Genomic DNA, 3,618 nt, shown 5'->3' on the forward strand with positions numbered 1-3,618 from the left:
TGAGCACAAATGTCCAACGATCCGTGAACCCAAGGGACACCTTGGTGCGATTTACAGGAATTGACGGTGAAGATTCTAATGATTCTTGGAGCAGATATCAACCCTCTAACGAGGCTGAAGCCAAGAAATATGCCGCTTTTCGTAGGGCATTTCAAGCTCACAAGGATCAACAAATCAAACAGCAACAGCTCAAGGAACAAGAGATCCAAGCTGTAGCCAAGTATTGGGCATATTCCATAAACAATGCCAATACCGTAGCCACCATCCTCAAGGTTCAAGAATGGATGTCTGCAATGGCAGACAACGTTCAACAAGCTCGGGAAGCTGCTGCTGATCAACTTGTCTCTCAAGCTCCCCCCTCTCCCACTGCTGTAGGTTCACAAGATGATGATCCTGAAATCAAAGTGAGCTCTGCTTTCATTTTTGGCTTCGATGATGATGAACCACAAGAGGTAAACAAACCCTCTCCTTCTGATGACGATATGATGATGTTTGATGAAGATGAAGAATCCAGTGGTTCTCATCACTCCACTACTAAGCCAAAGGAAAAGAAGAAGAAGAAGAATCAATAGTCAGAAGGAAGGAATTTCTAAGTCTTCAGGCTAAGGTTGATCAAATCTTAGCTGCGGTCAAGCCAAATCAACCGAAACCAGAAGACATTCCTGGACCGTAGTCCCTGATGGAAAGAATAGAAAGGCTGGAAACAAGAGAGAGAATGGTTGCGGAGCGTATCTCTCTGAAAGTTGAAATGGGGATCAAATCACTTGACAATAATCGTCAAGCTGATCACAAGGAATTTATGGCTGCTGCAGAACGCCTCATCTCTGAGGTTACCACAATCAAAACCGATCTTTAAGCAGCTATTGCGAATCAAGCATCACACTCAAAGAAGTTGATTACTGAGACTCATACTACTTATGAGTCCACAATCTCCATTCTTCAAACAACGATCAACAGAATGCAACGATCACTATCTGCCAACTTCCATGGGCCAGAAATTCTTCAACTCACCAAGGAGATCCATAAACTACTCTTCAATCCCTCCATTCCCAATAATCAACAACTGGCAGATGCCCTCAAAGCACAATTTCAAATGGTATTTGACAAGGTAGATGGCCTTCGTCAATGGCTTGAGGAGGCCCCTGGTCTGAACTCCTCAAGAGGGGGAAATGAATGAGTCCATCATTCCAACCAATCCCTCTCACATCATCAAACTCCCCCAGTCTCTACTGAAAAAATTCCCACACCACAACCATCACCGCAACCTGAAAAGCAACCCTCATGGCAACCATCTCATTACACTCCACCTCACAACTCCCTTCTTCATTTTGAAACTACTCCTGAAAAACCAGAGACTCTCCCGCACTTCAAAAATTTAGAGGAGTATATGTCTTCTCCGAGCTCAAACGACTCTCTTGTCACTGCTCAAAGAAAAAGTTGTTGGAGGGCAGCCAAGCTTGCTGAAGAAGTGTGGAGACTTTGCGGATTTGACACGGTCATGGATGAGTCTCTGATAAACTCTTGGGTCAATCCCATAGAAGATTACTTCATGATGACTACGTCCCTCATCTTACTTATGTTGAACCCCCATCAGACGGTTACTGGGATGTCCCAATCTCACCAAATGCCAGATATTTCACTATATTTGAGCAGTTCGACCGCAACCTTCCTGACGAGAAAAGACTTCCGATGGAATTTGAGAGACTTAACCAATTCTATGCTAAGAATGCCTCTCCCGTCGAACATATATGGTCTAACGATAGACCATCCGCAGTAAAAACTTACAAGATCCGGAAGTTCATGAAGGCTGAGTTCATCCAGTACACCTTAACTAGGAGGGAACACGACTACATCCGCACCCAGGCTGATTTTCCATGTATGAACCCTGAAGAAGTTTTTCTCATCATCAAGGTGTTTCAGCACAAGTCTGAGAAGCATCCAAAGATGAAGATTTCACTTGAAAGGGCCAATAGCTTTCTTAAGGAAACAGTCTGTGACTTCGCCAAGATCAACGCAAACATTCACCCCACCATCTCCAAGATAGTCGATCTGCCACCGCTTGACCACGCACCGGTGCCTACCGAAGGCTTTGAAGAAAGATCCTTAGGTGCAACCAACTATCCTGAGTTAAGAGTCATTTTCAAGAGAAAGACAGAAAATGTCAAATGCCTCATCTATATGACTGCCATGCATCGTCTCACCTGAAAGCAACTTGACATCTTTCGAAACGCAGTTCAAAAATCCAAGCATACCACCGTAGAAGTCAAGTTTGAAATACTTAGAAGAATTAACTGGTTGGAGAACATCAGTAAGTTTTGGTGGATCCTGATCAAGTTTATTAAACTTGATAGTTGATCAAAGTTGAAGAGGTCACTTAGGGGAAATTGTTGAATAGAAAAAGTGACCCTCTTGAACTTCAGCTACCGCAGCCTCCAAGCCACCGCAGTCAAGCAGTCTCTTCATCAATAATCATCCGAAAGTCTTTAGCACCACAGTCTCTATCTTTATTTAGATTACTTTGTCTTTTCTGTAAAACACTCTATTTTCTAGTATACCTTGCATGGCTACTCTTAGTGTTGTAAATATGTTATCTTTTGAGTTTCTATAAATAGAGCTCACTCTCATGTATTAAGTACACAGTGAACATCGCATCCATTTCTAATACACATCTCAAAGTTCTCATTCTATCATACATATCTAATCTTCTTACTCTCATAATCAATCATCATATCTCTTCGGAGCAAGTCTCTTTTGACTTAATCACTAAGTTTGATCTCATTTATTAACTTGGTTTGAATGCATTCCTTGTTATGAATCTGCTTATGTGTATACTTGATATAACAATTGTTGTCATTTACATTTCTTTACTTTTCCGCAACTAACTCTATAACTTCTAACTCTTAATATTATTGTTGAGCTTTCGATCCTTCGAGATTAACTATTCCGTTATATACTTGTTCTAATGTTTGTTCAAGTGTGTCTCAAAGTTTTTCTCTCAACAATTACGCCTAACGTATAAAGGAGAATGGTCGCGGGTGCGAAGGGGCGTACGCCCAACGTACGAGAAGTACCCCCAACCTACGCTCAGATTTCCCAAACCCTAATTTTAGGGTTAGGCCCTATGTAAAGAACCTTATGTCTCGAAGGCCAGCCTCCATTTCCACCCTAAAAGAGCTGCTACAAAACCCTAATCTATATTTGACAGTTCTTGGAGCTTAGAAGGCCACTAGAGAAGCATCTGGCTTTTGTGGCTCCATTTTCCAAACAAGAAAGGAGCAAGGCAAGGTGGTGGTTCAAAGGAGAGGTTGCAGATCTGGGATTGTTGCTTCATTTCTAACCATTTCAAGGTATAAATATCTAAAATTGGTGATTACCTCATTAGATCTCTTAGATTGAGTTTTTGGACCATTTTGGTCCAATGGTTGAGGCTTTGTGCTTCAATCTGATTTGTAGGACTTGGAGTTGCTACTCTCTGTTCTAAATGAGTTCCTAAGGCAGAAAGTTGCCATCTTGGATGTCCTAATGGGTTCATGCATGATTTAAGACCATTTCCATGGAAGTTAGTATCACATTTCAAGTTTGGGCTCTATTGGTGGGTTACAAGCCACCAAGTGAAGG

This window comes from Lactuca serriola, chromosome 4 (genome assembly GCF_051521515.1).
Source record: "Lactuca serriola cultivar US96UC23 chromosome 4, Lser_US96UC23_V15, whole genome shotgun sequence".
Lineage (NCBI taxonomy): Eukaryota > Viridiplantae > Streptophyta > Magnoliopsida > Asterales > Asteraceae > Lactuca > Lactuca serriola.